Here is a 16,292-nt window from a genome sequence, read left to right on the forward strand (position 1 = left end):
ACTTATGGTTTGTTCAGATGCAACTTTGCAAACCTAAACCATGCTTCTATGCTTTTTTTAGAAGAAGCTTTCTTCTGGCAAGCCTTCCAAACATGCCATACATGTCCCATACTTTTCTAACTGTACTGTCATGAATTTGATCGTTACATGGTCTGATCTTGGGGTGAATTTGCTGGGATGTCTACTCCTGGGAGGATTGGTGTCTGTTTTGAATGTCTTCCACTTGTGAATAAACTTCTTCACTGCAGAATGATGGACTTCAAATTGTTTGGAAATGGCCGTGTCACTCTTCCCAGATTGATGGCAGCAACAATTGCTTCTCTAAGATCATTGCTGATGTCTTTCCTCCTTGGCATTGTGTTAACACACACCTGAAGGCTGTGTGTACTGAACTGAAGGCTCCAGACCAGCAAACTGCAAACTCTGTTTTTTCCTGTTTTAATTTTTCTGGACTCCTTTTTAATGGTTAAATTACATTTTATTAATCAAAAAGCATGTCTAATAATGAATTAAAATCATGTTAAATCAAACAATTTAACATCAATTTATTAAAAGTTTAACACAAATTACATGTTTAGGGCCCTATGAAATGTTTTATTTTTTACAACCTTATGTTTTATTGTTACCAAATTCTGTGATTTAGCATAGTAGTAGCCTATTACGTACATTCTACTGAACAATAGTAAGTAATATATTTCTGCCGCAATGTCTTCAAGTTAAACCGAACTTTTATTTTGACGGGTTGCCGTGAATACCATTACATTTCTGTGCGTATATGATATGAGGATAGTTTTACTCATAGTTTTACTTAGATGAAACGGTCAAATGCTCATGAAGTGACTCTCAGAGCAGTTCTGGAGATGTTGTTCATGTATTTATGTCCTCATTAGTGAGACGGCAGACGTTAATATAACCGAGCGTCACACGCGCTTCAGTACAAGTAGTAAACAAAACCGCGCGTCTGCGCCATTCATTAACACAGAGACACGCAGAATTCATATTTAAATAGTCGTTTTGTGGCTTAATATTTACAAATACTATTGGGAGTGGGAGCGTGCTCACTTGTGTGTGCGCATCGGGGCGGAACGCCGCTGTGCGCGATGCAGAGAGCGCGACCATGTAACATAGAGACAGAAATTACATGCCGTCGTGTAAATAAGATAAATAACATAAGGCTATTTAGTTTGTTTAATAAAAGAACAAGGTATAGACCTGATAGAGACAGAAATTACATGCCGTCGTGTAAATAAGATAAATAACATAAGGCTATTTAGTTTGTTTAATAAAAGAACACGGTATAGACCTGTTCTATAGGAAAGGTAACTTTAAATAACTTTTGTTGTGATCTGGCCCTATAGAGAAAATAAAATTAAGTAGCCTACGGGCCGCCCCCCTAATATAATGGCAGGGGAAACACTGGGCCTATATCTCTTCATTGTGTTTGGCCCCCCCCTGGACGAGCGAGCATAGGCACGTGCCTAGAATGCCTATGCGTAAATCCAGGGCCGGGCACGTATTGATGTGCCATCCTGGAGCAGTTGGACTGCCTGTGCAACCTCTGTAGGGTCCAGGTGTCGCCTCATGCTACCAGTAGTGACACTGACCCTAGCCAAATGCAAAACTAGTGAAAAACAATCAGAAAAGATAAGTAGGGAAAAAAATGTCAGTGGCCTCCACCTGTAAAACCATTCCTGTTTTGGGGGTCGTCTCATTGTTGCCCATCTAGTACACCTGTTGTTATTTTCATTGACACCAAAGCAGCTGAAACTGATTAACAACCCCCTCTGCTACTTAACTGACCAGACCAATATTTTGACAATTGACTTGATGCTATACTCTGATTAAAAAGTGTTCCTTTCATTGTTTTGAGCAGTATATATATATATATATATGTATGTGTATATATACACACACAGGTTGATCTCAAAGTTTGGTATCCAACATTAATAAAACCTTGTTATTTTTTTATTTATTTGAGCTTCCTATTCCTCTCGTTACTCTCTGTATTTCGAACGCCTCCCCATCCACGCTCTACAATTAAACCTAGAATATCTTCTGCATCATTCTGCAATGGTGACAGTCGTACAGTGGGGAGATTTCTAACGAGAGCCAGCTGCGTTTAATAGGTGGAATTTATTACATGACGGGGATCCAAGAGAGCGAATTACTCCCCACCATAATACAGAATACAGGAGCGGCGTCTTATAGCACTTCCTCCAGAGCCAGTCAGACAGAGCTCGATGTGAGAGAAAACACAAGCTATTATCTGCTCCTGTAAGAGGATGCTGTGTTCCCTACCCAGACCCCGAGATCTCCTGAGTATTTTAGAAAGAAAATGCCAATCTGGAATGCGGAACCTTTCTTGTAGTGCTATTGTCACTGTAAAATGGTGAAATTTTCTTTCAGCCAGTGAAAATGTATCTTAGCCTTAAAAAAAGGTATATGTTGGGTTAATTGCAGTAGGAAATCTTGTTTGTTCACTAACTTGTTATGCTTTTTATGCTAATTCATTTAGCGAATGCTAAAGTGACTTTACATAAAAACTAGTTAATAGAATGTTCAATTGTGCAAAAAGTTTGGGTGGATAAGATTTTTGTAATGAAATAAGTCTCTTCTTACCAAGGCTGAATTTATTTGATAAAAAATGCATTAAAAAGTAATATTGTGAAATGTTTTTAAAATTTAAAATAATTAGGGCTATTTTCTATGGACGCTTGTTTCCGCCACAGGTGGGAAAGAAGTAAATAAATAAATAAAAAAAGGTAATTGAGACTTTTTATCTCACAATTCTGACTTATATATATATAAGTGACTTCTATCTATCTATCTATCTATCTAAAGTATATTTAGAAGTATATATATATATATATATATATATATTTTGCATGTTGGCTTATAAGTATATATATATTCTGACTTGTATATATTCCGACTGATGCTCAAACATTTCTTGTTATTATTAATGTTGAAAACAGTTGTGCTCCTCATTCTTTTGTGGAAACTGTGATGCATATATATTTTTATGGGTCCTGTGATGAATAGAATGTTCAAAAGAACAGCATTTCTTAAAATAGAAATGTTTAGTAACAGTATAAATAATACTGTCACTTTTGATCAATTTAATGTGTCCTTACTAAATAAAATAATTAATTTCTTTACCAAAACACACACACACACACACACAGACAGGTCTTATACAATGTAAAATGTTTCAGGATTATGGTTATACTTGCCAAACATGGTTCATATTTTAACCATTTATTCACAGTGCTGTGTTCTTGCCTTCAAGGCTTCAATTGTAAGGAATGTTCTAGAAACGACATGCTTTTCCGGAACTGGTAAACTGCTCTTTCAAAAGAAACACTCCTTTCTTCTGAAAGAAGTCTGTTTTCATTCTAAAACTAAAAGCAGTTTAAGTTTAACAGTGCCCGTGACAGTGCTTCTGCTTTGGTCTCAACGGGGGATTCGGACGAGCTCAGAGTCTATCTAACAGTCATCACACACACAAAAACAGATATGATGGACCCACTCTGCTTATTTGAAACTGCATGTGTAGCTTGGCCCCCGGCTGCGGTTTTGTCCGCTTCTGTTTCTTTGGTTTGTTTAGTTGCTGTATTTCCTGACTGCGGCTCTAAATAGCTGTGACCTAGTGGCACACCGCTGGACAGGCACTGCTGGATTGATATTTGACTTGACAGTTTCACTTTAATGTTATAAAAAGGAAACTGTAGTGTGCAGTGAACTTTTTCAGGGGGAAAAATAAACTTTTATAAAGAACTGTCTTGAATAAATCGAAAACAAATGTGTACTTTATTCGTCATTCAGTACATTTTGAAATCTGTTAAAATCTACATGTATTAAATGTAAAATTTCATGTGGGATTAGAAAATTATTTTGCGTCAAATTCCCCATAGTTTGTAGTAGTGAATAGAACAGATGCACTACTTTTTATGGGTTATTTCAGTGCAAAAAAATATTTTATTTATTTGTTTGTTTGCATATTTATTTGCTTTTTGCTATTTATTTAGCTTATTTGTTTTTGTTTATTTATTTGATTGTTTGCTTATTTTCTTTTAGCTATTTATTTATTTTGCTTATTTGTTTGCTTTTTGGTATTTATTTATTTTTGTTTATTTGTTTCCTTGTTTATCTGCTTATTTATTTGCTTTTTGCTGTATATTCATTTATTTGTTTGCTTGCTCATTTGTTTGCTTATTTGATTTTTTTCTATGTATTTTGTTTGCTTGTTTCCTAATTTATTTATTTATTTACATTTTAATTTATCCATTTATTTTGTTGATTTATTTTGTTTTCATAGTAATTTGTTTGCTTATTTATTTGGTTGTTTGCTTTAATTTTTTGTTTTTGTTTTCCGTTATTTGCTTATTTGCATTATGATATTCAATTGTTTATTAATTTCCTATTTTATTTCTTTATTTATTTGCTTTTTGCTATTTATTCATTTATTTATTTGCTTTACTTGCTCATTTGTTTGCTTTTTGCTATGTAATATTTTTGTTTGTTTAATTGATTATGTTTGTGTCCTAATTTATTTGCTTATTTACTTTTTCAATTTATTCATTTAATTTTCTTTTCATTTATTTCTTTGCATAGTTTTGTTCACTTATCTGTTTGCTTGTTTGCTTATTTTTTGCATTTATTTGGCTTATTTGTTTGTTTGCTTATTTATTTATTTATTTTAGTTACTAATCTTCCATAGTCCAGTTTAATGGTACAAAATCAACTGCAACAGCACTGCTCTTTATGTAAAATTATATAACTTCTCATTCTTTTTAGCACAAACGCCCCTTTTTATGTAAATTAGGCTCATTAAAGATTGACCCTTATTCATTAAACTTGCCCTGCATAGTTGTTAACGCCCACAGTAAGCAGGAGGTAAAACTCAATTTTAATTTAAAGAGTATATATTCCTCTAGCGAATGGCAGCAGTAATTCATCAGAGAATGATCAAATAATGTTATAGTGCATTAAAACATAGCCATTGTGCTTGTGAATTGGGCACTACAACCAAATTTGTGCAAATAAACTGCACATTCTGCGGGAACAGTTCATTCCCCCCTCAGTGTTTATGTGTGTACACACGATTCACAGCTATTAATGGTTATGCATTAAAAACCGATTATTCACCCTGTGTTAACAAGGCTTGTGATAGTGTGGATAACCCTCATCTCGCTTCTCTAATTCAGTAATGACTCGGGGATATTAACCCATCATTGAGCAGAGATGCTCTGGAGAGCAGGTCTTTGTGATGGAGGGGTTAGAAACCGAATGTGGGAGTCAAATAATTAAGTGTGCATGTGTAATGAACACAGATTAGATGGCGTGTGACTCTTAAATTGAATTTGTGCATCTTTAATCGAGTCTAGGTCATTCTGAACAACTGCACCACACATGATGTGTGTTTGTTGATATGTCTTGGTTATTTCCATAGAAACTGTTGTTTCATCCCTTTATATGGCTTTAATTATTCCAGCAAGGCTACAGTTGCACTCTAATTGTTTTGAGAGTACTTTAATCTATTCTAAATCATATTAAAGGGATACTTTAAAATGGGACCCCCCCCCCATTTTCTGCATCAACATTTTCCACAAGATTCTGTCATCATTTATTCACCCTCATGTTGTTCCAAACTCGTATTACTATTTTCAAAAAACTCTGTGGCACCCGTTGGCTACATAGGCCCTTCAAAAAAAACAAAAACAAACTTAAAAGTAGTCCAGATGTATTTTGCACGTACAGTAAATGTCTGAATCTATGTTTCATGTTTTGTATGGTGCTGCAGCCGTTCTTTTTTCCAAGGTGTTGCTAGGTGGTTTCAACAGTGACTATGTGATTGTCAAGGCGTTACCAGGTGGGCCTTTACTAGGTGGTTTTAAGGGTATTTTGGGTGGTTTATATAGTGTTGTAGGTCTTCTGGTGGTTGCCAAGCTGTTACTGTCATTTCTAGATTGTCTGTGTAATTGGTGAGTGTTACTAGGAGGTTTCTAGAGTGTTTTAGTTGGTTGTCAGGCCGATACTAGGTTTTTAGGGTGTTTTGAATGGTTTATATGGTGTTTTAGATGTTCTGGTGAGTGCCAAGTTGTTACTATGTCTTTTCTAGAATGTCTCTCTGGTTGCCAAGGAGTTTCTAGGTGTAGGTTTCTACTAGGTTTCTATTTTGGGTGGTTTATAGGGTGTTTTAGGTGTTTTGGTGTTGTCTAGGTCAGTGTTTCCCAACTTTTCTTTAGTCGTGGCACCCTTTGGAAATTTTAACAAATTTGTGGCACCCTACAAAATAAATTGTCACAATATTTGAATTTCTAACTTCGATATGATACTTTGAAAAGTATAGATATTCGGTACAGCAGGGAAGAACTGCAGAATATACTGTCATACAAATATTTTTTATATTACTAAAAAATGTTGTCCATCAATGGTGGCAATCAGTAGGCTAATTTATATGACAGATTTTAATGTAGGCTTTTATTCATATGTAAACATTGTGAGATAGCTAGTTATAATGGTAATGATTGCCAAGGAGTTACGCGGTGGTTTATAGTGTGTTCTGGTTGGCTGTTGGGCTTTTTCTAGCATTTTAGGGTATTCTGAGTTTGTATGATGTTTTAAGTGTTCTGGTGGCTCCTAAGGTGTTACTATGTGGTTTCTAGAGTTTCTAGGTGGTTACAATGTGTTACTAGGTGGTTTCTAGAATATTCAGGGGTTGTATGGTGGTTTTGGTATTCTAGTGGTTGCCAAGATGTTACTATGTGGTTTCTAGAGTTCTTAGGTGGTTACAATGTGGTTTCTAGTAGGGATGTGCCCGAATCCGAATACGGTGTTCGGAAAGGTAATGATGTGTACTATGGCACCCCTAAAGGGAATAAATACGAGATGGGAGGAAAAAATATATTTCAATGCTTTCTCTCACAATTATATCATTGGGTAATTATCCTGTATATAAATTGTGGGCATCAGGGAGCCGTTATTAATATGCGGGACATTAAAATCGCTTTTGAATGTGCACTTGCTTTTTACTTTCACTTTCGAGATTCGCGATCACAGGGACTCTGTGTATACTACAGAGCGGCAGTACTTACCACACATTTCACAAGATTAGATGTTTGTCAGTGGTGCTCAGGATCTGCAAATCATTCGCCATCGTCCTATCAGTCATCTCTCCTTACTCTGTTTATGTGGTAAGTGAAATTTGATGTACTGTAATGTAACAGGCAACCACTAAGCGGCTAACCATGTCCCTTTAGTGGCTCGGTAGAATGCATTATTCGTATTCCATGCCTTGCAGAATACGGATTCACTATTTGGGCACATCCCTAGTTTCTAAGGTGTTCTGATGGTTGCCAAGGTGTTACTATTTGGTTTCTAATGTTTCTAGGTGGTTACTATGTAGTTTCTATGGTGTTGTGGTGGTTGACAATGTGTATCTAGGTGGTTTCTATGGTGTCTAGGTGGCTGCTACAGTGTTACTAGGTATTTCTAGAAGGCTGCCAGATTATACGAAGTAGTTTCTTGGATATTCTGGGTGGTTTGGATGGTATTTTGGGTGTTCTGCTGGTTTATCCAGGTTGCCAGGCTCTGCTACTAGGTGGTTTGTAGGACGTTATGGTGCTAACCCCATTACTGAGTGGTTTCTAGGATGCTCTGATGGTTGTCAGGCCATTATATTCTGGTTGGTTTGTATGGTGTTTGGGTGTTTTAGCTGTTGCCAAGGTGTTACTAGGTAGTCTCTAGGGTAGGTGCTAGTTGCTAGGTGGTCAAAAGATCTTTCCCAGTCTCTGTGATATTCTGGCTCTAGATATGGATATATCATTCTTCAGTAAAAGCCTGCTTTTTTAATCAAAGAATCCATGTAAGTGTTTTAAAAACACAAGCTTTCTGCTTTTAAAGACCCTTTAAAAATCTCAAGACCCAGAATATTCCTGTAATGACACGGGTCTTGACACGTATGCACTAAATCTGTGATCTCCCCGCTGAACTCAGGTCTGCTGGAGGATAATAATATGTTTCTGGCCGTCGTTCTGATGATAAACCGCTCTGAGGTCTTTGTGTTGTCCGTCACCGCCCATCAGAGAGGAAACAATTAGCCGCAACGTCATAATTAAGGGTCTTGCAAATGGAAGGATGACTATTAGCGAAACATTTCCCATAATGCATCAACAATGCTTTTAGCAGGAAGCTGACCGATAAGTGGTCAAGCGTATGCGCTTCTGGGAAGTAATTCAGACCTTTATTTCTAGAAACCACCGTCAGAGACAAACAACCATTAAAACGAAGCTTCTCGCTTTTAGAAAAGTTACAGGAAATCGTGTTTGTGAGATGATGGCGCTGAAATGTTGATGCAAATCAATTTCCTGGCTCGATTGTGCAGCTGAAAACAAGTTTCTGTTGCCGGTAATCAAGATAATGTGACATACAGCAGGAGCCAGGATATCTGATCTGAAAACCATCTCTGTGGACTTCTACATAATGGATGCTGATAGTTTAAGAGGTCTGTAGAGAAGAAGTACATGACAGGTGAAATCATGATGATATGAATGGCTTCTAATGGCTTTCTAATGCATATTCAGGATGAAGTACTTCAGGGCTTTTTGTGCATCATTAATGATTCATAAATTATAATAGGTGCTTGTGCTGTAGGTCAAGAGAAATGTCAGTCTGGAAGATCATACTGAAATGACACTCCAACTAAAATCGAATCCTCTCATCTCAGCTAATCAACTATAACAAAGGATTTCTCTCTCTGGGAAAAAAAAAAACATTTGACTCCAGAGGGTCTGTTTAGACTGTGGAAATGTAATAGTTCAATGGCTTTGAATGATGTTGTAGTTCAGCTGTTTTGATTGGCTGAAGCGTTGACTGGTGTCCACCCCCAGACTATTGACGGTAATGGGCATGAAAGATTGACTGCCGGGCTTCTGTATGTGTGTGTGTGTGTTATTTATTGTAGCCAAAGCTTTGGGTTCTAAATGGAACGGAACATTCTGTTAGGTCCTTGATGATGTCATCGATTCAGTTCTGCATTTATACATTTGGCAGTATGAACTCTTATGAATCTTAATACATGTTTATCTGACTGAGAGTCATACATTTTTTCACTGTTTCTGTATTATATTTCGCTAATAAGAATGTTGTTTTTATTTACAGATTTTTTATTGTTTCACTACATTTTTTATAGAAACAAATAAAATATATAAATGTTTGTAGCATGTTTAATAATGTTTCTAATTGTTAATACTACTAATAATAATAATTGTACATAATTTTGTAAATATAAATTTTTGTAGCATGTTTAAAGTGTCATACTTTGTTGTTATGCTTATATATTTGATAACAAAAAGAATAAAAATATGCAAAAGATTTTATTTTTCATATTTTGTATTGTTTTACTTACAGGGATTTGTAGAAAAGTGCTACAAAACTGATATTATTTGTAGCATGCTTTAGTTGTAAACTACTAAAACAATAACCTTTTGTTTACAAACAAAAAACCCCCCCACAAATAACATTTATTTAATATTTAATTTTCTGTTTTAAAAATTGTATTTTATAGTAATTTTAATTTAATTTATTGATTTATTTATTTACTGAACCATATATGACTCAAGAGTCCTTTACAGTGAAAAATGCTTCTTGGTATGAAGAGGTTTTTTTTTTTTTCTTTGCTGGACCTAAAGTGGTTGCAAAGTACTATTAGAGACACTTGAATATGGTTTGGCCTCAGGTAGAGTTGAGTTAATCGACAGTTTCTCTCCTCTCTGAGCTCTTAACCGCGGGACATCTCCAAAGGGACAGTCCCTGCACTTAGTGTCCTGAATGTCTCCTCAGATGATAAAATCATCTGCTAAATGGACAGCAACTGAGCTTACAGTAGCTGAAGAAAGAAATAGGTTTCTCTAATGCACCTACAAGCGATATTCACTTCATCTTTCTTTATCCAGTTCGTCTATCCATTATCTCTCTTTAAATGTTTTATTTATTTTTTTAAACTGATATTCCCCTGTTTTGCTGTGAAAATAGTCTTAGATGCTGACTATATTTTGTGTTTCAAAAAATTTAATAAAATTAATTGATGAAAAAATAATGTCTTGGAATGACATGAGGGCTAATAAATCTTCTTTTCTTTTTTTCAAAATTTTAATTAATCTATTCCGTTATTTCAATGTTTCTATAGATAAAATATCTTTTTCTATTAAATGTTTCTTTTTGTTTCTAATGCTAATTCTTATTCTATTTAAATTGAATTAGAATATTGTACTTCTGAATGCACAATTTGAGGATGTTATTGTCTTTTGTGATACATTATGCTTAAAAGTTTATGCTAAAACATTAAAGGAGACATATTATGCCCCTTTTTACAATATGTAATATAAGTCTCTGGTGTTCCCAGAATCTGTCTGTGAAGTTTCAGCTCAAAATACTCCACAGATCATTTATTATATCATTTTGAAAATGCCTATTTTGAGTGGAAGCAGAAACACGCTGTTTTTCGGGCCTGTCTCATTAAATGCAAATGAGCTGCTGCTCCCCGCCCCCTCTTCCAGAATAGAGCTGCGCCATTACAGCTCATACCTGCTAAAAACATCTGTTTTGGTTCTGAATATCATATTTATCACGCTAAAATCATGCGTTTTAAACCATATGAGTTTAAACTTCTGATATACGGTTTTCTGAGAGCACACATCCGAAGCACACGGACAGAAAGCGGCTGTCACAGCATGTGAGTACTAAACTAAGTTCTCATTCACACACAAGTTTACGTTAAAAACACACATTAGTTACAAATAACAGTCGGTTATATCTGTGAAGGTAAACAGCTGGGAAATAAATCACATGTTTATTTTAGATCTGTGTGGCAACAGCAATATACAGTAAATAAATCAATAAATCCACTGCTCTCTTGTCTCCTCTGAGGCTGGGACTCTAAACAGTGTTCTGCGCAGTCAATGACAGAACAGTTAGCATGCTTTGCTCAAACTTTGGCCATGGCATTAGAGCTGGTACACCGTTGTCACTTGCGAAAACACAATAACGGCGCCATAGGTGTAAACATACAGATTAAGGCGAGGTAATATTATAATGAGATCCCTTTGCTACGTCACCAAGGGAGCGAAATCAGACGCGCTCGTTTTCTCAGACGCTTGCAGAAAATTTATATGTATATATTTATATATTTTATTTTATATATTGTATTACTATTTATATATATTTTTGTTAATATATAATGACATATTGTATATTTTGTTGTTGTTGTTGTTTATCCTAAATAATTATCATATTCATATACCGTGGAATTTACTGTAAGTGTTCCTTAAAAGATCATGATAATGTTAAAACATAATACCATGTCCAAAGTACCATGCTATATGAATTTTTGTACCACAATATGTTTCAGTACCATGATATTACCATCTGTCACTCTCACTGTACCATGGTATCACTAAAGTACTTTTATAAATGGTTCTGTATCCCAAAAACATGTCCTGGAAACCATGGTATTACTGTGGTATCATATCTGAAAACACATACTTAGTACCATGGTAACGTACTACAACTTCTAATGCCAGCACTTTTATAAGAGGCTGTTTTCATTGTATTATATGCAAAAACATGGTATTACTATAGTAAAATGTTTAAAACCTCATATTAACTTCTAAACATCCATGGTAATACTGTCATACTAAATATGTGTATAATACTATAAAACATCTAATACCATCACTTTACCATGGTACTGCTACAGTTCTTTTTCTATGATATTGGGCTCCAGTATTTGTGCAGGATGAGAATCTGAACTGTCACATTGATCAGAATGACATTACACCTGTCACTTGTGTATTTATGAGGCTTGTGTGGTCTGAATCTATTAGTGTGTCCCCCTGTGTGTGTGTGTGTTTGAGGATACCCACTGTGTTGTTTTGTCCTTAATTAAAAGGTAATAAATCGGCATCCATCAGCACACGAGACTCATGCTGGGAAGTTGATGAAAACTTCAGCACTAATTACATCACAAAATTTGTCAGAGAAAACAACTTCTATTCCAGATTAGCATTCGCTCGCACACACAGAGGATGTGCATTAAATCTTGGCAGGTTTATGGATCATTTATTGGGCGGGCGGTGTGATCAGAGTACTATGAAGTTTGTTTTCGGCCTGTTATCATCTTTTATTGATGTAAACGCTCTAATATGTGATTAATAATTCATCAAACCATTTCTGTCTGAATGAGGTTCTTCAGGAACGTGCAAACCTCCGGCTTTGAGCAGTAATGAACACACGCTCTCATGGACTGATTGCACCGTTCCGTTCAGCAACATGATTTATTCTGATAATACACTGTGTTCTTTTGTTTTTTTTCATGCACATTTGCACATGCAAGCAAACACACACACACACACACACTTCTCAGTAAAGACCATCATTACCGCTTCTCACACCGCCGTGGTGAAACACATAGATATTCTTCTTTTATTTCCATGGAAGACACCCACCGCCCCCATCCCCCGTGTGTGTTTGTGTGTGTGTGAGCGCTCAGACATGCCTGTTTCTAAGTTACCAGCTTCACTCTTCTGCCAGTTGAACGTAATTCTGAAACACCTTTAAGCTTCAAAACAACTCAACGAGTGAATTTAGGGAAGGACGACCCTTTATTGTGGTGCTACCATGGTACATTTGATGATAATACCAAGAACCTTTAAAAAGATTACCATGTTCATGTGCTGTACAATTTGTACTTACATGGCTCTGTAAGATAGCAAAATACTGTTGTGTTACTGCCATAAAAGTCCCCCCCCAAAAAATTGTTTTTGAATATTTCTTAAATAACAAGAGAAAGGGGGAATATAAATATGTATAAATACATATATATACACAGTGTGTATATATATATATATATATATATATATATATAATTTTTAATATATAATATTTGTATCCAAAAACATGGTATTACCATAGTAAAATGTTTAAAACCTCATATTTACATCCAAACATCCATGGTAATACTGTCATACTAAATATGTGTATAATACTATAAAACATCTAATACCATCACTTTACCATGGTACTGCTACAGTTCTTTTTCTATGATATTGTATCCAAAAACATGGTATTACCATAGTAAAATGTTTAAAACCTCATATTTACATCCAAACATCCATGGTAATACTGTCATACTAAATATACGTATAATACTGGAGTACATAAAGTACTGTAACATCTAATACCATCACTTTACCATGGTACTGCTACAGTTCTTTTTCTATGATATTGTATCCAAAAACAGGGTATTACCATAGTAAAATGTCCAAAAGGTCATATTACTGTCCAAAAGACCATGGTGATACTGTCATACTTTTTAGTAAGGAAGAAAACACTGACTAACCTCTCTTTGTTTTCTGCATAAACGCACTTATATGTTTCTGTTCTCTCATCAGATCAGAAAGTCGTAATCAAATGTGAAGCGAAAGACACCTGGCGAACGACAGACGGACCGTCAGAGAGGTGAGACCGAGCACACGACCTCTCTCCTCTAACTTTATGAAAATAATCCACCTCACATCAAACACAAATGAAATCTCTCTTCAATCTCAGCAGTGTTAAACAGAGCCACCCGTCTCTTATATCAGGGAAATACTAGTTGCTTTCCTTCTTTATCAAAAACAGCAGTCGGCACTCACCTCCGTTTCCCTGGGTGGGGGAATCCCTCTCGGAAAGAAATCCCTTCTTCTCTCTCTCGCGCTCTTTCTCTCTCTCTCTCCCTCTGAATCTGTGTCAGTTTGTCTTGTGATGCTCCTCAAACTCTTTTTCATTGCTCTGGGTGGCCGTTAATATAGAGTTCATCCTGATACAGCTGAGGTCCTGGATGTGTCCGTCAAAAATCACAGAAGAGCCAAAGCTGAAGACCTCACCAGTGAATCCAGGAGCTCCAAATGGAGAGAGAGAGAGAGAAAGAGAGAGAGTACAATGTGAGAAAGGAGGGAGGGGGAAGAGACCAACTGAATGAGAGAGAGAGAGAGAGAGAGAGAGGGGGGTTGTGCCGGGAGAACTGTGTGTCTGTTTCGAGGTTTTGTGCATCTGTGTGTAGGTTTGTTTGTTTGTGTAAAGAATTTGGACAGTCAAGTAACACTTAAAATGTCTGAATAACATTGCATTAGATACAGGTTGTATTATTTTTTTAAAGCAAAACATTTCTCAGATGAATGTTTATGACATAAACAATAGATCTATTGTTCAGAAATTAAAAGTTTTTTGGAGTGAATCTCCAGGTCACATTTTGCTTCAAAAATGTGAAAAAATTCATATGTTGCATAAATAAAAGAAAGTCAGTTTTAGGATCATTACGTTTTCATTTTTAACGTAATTATACTTCTTAGTATAGTAAAGCATTCAGATGTTTATTCTCAATTGTGATTTTCATTAGATTCTTATTACTGTAATACAGTATTTTTTATTACTGTTAATTTACTGCAATACAGTGATTTATGCTTTAAAAACGTCAATTAAAATTCATTCGTTTGCTTTATAGTAATGAGAATGAGGAGGCATTAATTGTTATAAAAATGTTGTTAAACTTTATTGGTTAAGTATTTTTATTACTGTTTTTTTATATTATAAAACGGATAGTTCCGGTCCTTGATTCTGATTGGTTGAGCTAAGTTCGAAGCTGTTGTAAATTACACTACAAACATACACCTTTGTTTACATTTGTGTGTTGTTCGGCAACCACTTTGTTGCAAGCACAACTGTTTCTGAGGGACTATATTGTTTGGTGGAAGAATACTGTTTTTATTAATATCATTAAACTTTATTTGCTCTGTTTTATTTTGTGAAACCTTACTACGTATGTGGAATAACCGTTTTATAAAAGCAATAAGCCCCGTGAAGCCGTGGTTTACAGTGATTTTATAACAGCTAAGGGGGTTTTAGCTGTTAACAACGCCCCTTAGCTGTTATAAATTCACTGTAAACCACAGCTTCCTGGGGCTTATTGCTTTAGTAACACAGTGATTTATGCTTGAAAAAAAATTAAATTTGCATCTGCAATGAGAATGAAAAAAAATCATATTGGTCCTAAAAAGTATTTTTATTACAGTTTTATTACAGCTATAGGAATACAGTGATTTATGCTCTTTTTATTTTTTACTTCATTTAAAAAAATTGCTAAAAATTGCTATAAGATTATTATAATAATTTGCGGCAGGAATGAGCATGAAGAGGGTATTTTTATAAAAAATAATATCACAAAGCAAGATTCTATTTTATTTTTAATGATCAAAATATTATTTTTCAAATAAATATAATTTTTAATTATATATTATAATTAATACATTATATTAATTGTTTTACATTATAATTACAAATTTAAATTATAATTAATATAATTTATCCTGTTTTATATGTTTTAAAATTATTTTATGAATATAGTTTTAAAATTGGACCCATACTTATTGATATTTTATCTAATGGAATTGTAAGGTCCTTATTAAAGTTGTTTATAAATGGGCCAATCATTTTTAAGTTTACAGTGAATTTATAACAGCTAAGGGGGTTTTAGCTGTTAACAACGCCCCTTAGCTGTTATAAATTCACTGTAAACCACAGCTTCCTGGGGCTTATTGCTTTAGTAACACAGTGATTTATGCTTGAAAAAAAATTAAATTTGCATCTGCAATGAGAATGAAAAAAAATCATATTGGTCCTAAAAAGTATTTTTATTACAGTTTTATTACAGCTATAGGAATACAGTGATTTATGCTCTTTTTATTTTTTACTTCATTTAAAAAAATTGCTAAAAATTGCTATAAGATTATTATAATAATTTGCGGCAGGAATGAGCATGAAGAGGGTATTTTTATAAAAAATAATATCACAAAGCAAGATTCTATTTTATTTTTAATGATCAAAATATTATTTTTCAAATAAATATAATTTTTAATTATATATTATAATTAATACATTATATTAATTGTTTTACATTATAATTACAAATTTAAATTATAATTAATATAATTTATCCTGTTTTATATGTTTTAAAATTATTTTATGAATATAGTTTTAAAATTGGACCCATACTTATTGATATTTTATCTAATGGAATTGTAAGGTCCTTATTAAAGTTGTTTATAAATGGGCCAATCATTTTTAAATTATATTAATATTACATATATTTTATATACTGTTATTTTATATAGAGGGAATTGATGTTAAATATTTGATGCATTTATATTATATTATAGCTTCATTTAAAAGCAATGAGATTCAATGAGATGCTCAGA

General features: G+C 34.4%; 1 protein-coding gene across 1 annotated transcript in view; it reads right to left on the bottom strand.

Annotated features, from left to right (window-relative positions):
* Nucleotides 1-13,932, bottom strand: part of shisal1b (shisa like 1b) — a 52,045-nt gene extending 38,113 nt beyond the window's left edge. The window contains exon 1 of the mRNA XM_016468926.1: nucleotides 13,695-13,932. The gene's annotated coding sequence lies outside the window, so the exon portion shown is untranslated. The remainder of the gene's footprint in view (nucleotides 1-13,694) is intronic.
* Between the last annotated feature and the right edge of the window lie 2,360 nt (nucleotides 13,933-16,292).

This window comes from Sinocyclocheilus anshuiensis, unplaced genomic scaffold (genome assembly GCF_001515605.1).
Source record: "Sinocyclocheilus anshuiensis isolate Anshui unplaced genomic scaffold, SAMN03320099.WGS_v1.1 scaffold941, whole genome shotgun sequence".
Classification (NCBI taxonomy): Eukaryota; Metazoa; Chordata; class Actinopteri; order Cypriniformes; family Cyprinidae; genus Sinocyclocheilus; species Sinocyclocheilus anshuiensis.